Genomic DNA, 733 nt, shown 5'->3' on the forward strand with positions numbered 1-733 from the left:
GCAGGAGACCAGCAGGAGCTCCTCCCTCACCCCCCTCACTCCCTTTACCCCAGGCCAGATCCAGCCTTTAGGCCCCCACTCCATTCGTAGCTCTTCCACAGCTCCCAGTGGCTCCTGGGTGCCCAAGAGCCTGAGAACTAGATGATCCCGACCTCATCGCAGGCCCGGCCCCCCCCTCAGCCCACCCCCACAAACTCCGGTTGATCCTGCACCTCCAGCTTGGCGACAGTATAGGATAAGTGTGGTCAAACTTATCGAGTGTTCTGCCTCCCTGAGCAGCGGATTCCTGTGATGGAATGGATGCGGGACTCCAACAACCCTACGGTTCATTCCCGGTCTCTGTTAGAGCTGGACATGGACCCTTACCACTCACGGGTCTGAGGCAGGAGGAGCTTACATTCAAGGCTAGCCTGGTCTACTTAGTAAAGCCCTTTCCTCAAAAATACTAAAACAAGGGATTATAGAAATGGCTCAGCAGTTCAGAGCAGTTGTTGTTCTTGCAGAGGACAATATTTTGCTTTCTAACACCTATGCTGTACATATGCTCACAACTGTGTTTAACTCTATCTTCAGGGATCCAATACCTTCTTCTGGCTTCCACAGGTACCTGCATACCTGTGTAAGGACTGTGCTGTGCTCAGTGAGAGACCCTGACTCACCAAGGAACGATGGAGAATGACACCGCACAACTGCGCACGCGCGCGCGCGCATACACACACACACACACACACAC

The sequence above is a fragment of the Mastomys coucha genome, unplaced genomic scaffold, assembly GCF_008632895.1.
Source record: "Mastomys coucha isolate ucsf_1 unplaced genomic scaffold, UCSF_Mcou_1 pScaffold23, whole genome shotgun sequence".
NCBI lineage: Eukaryota > Metazoa > Chordata > Mammalia > Rodentia > Muridae > Mastomys > Mastomys coucha.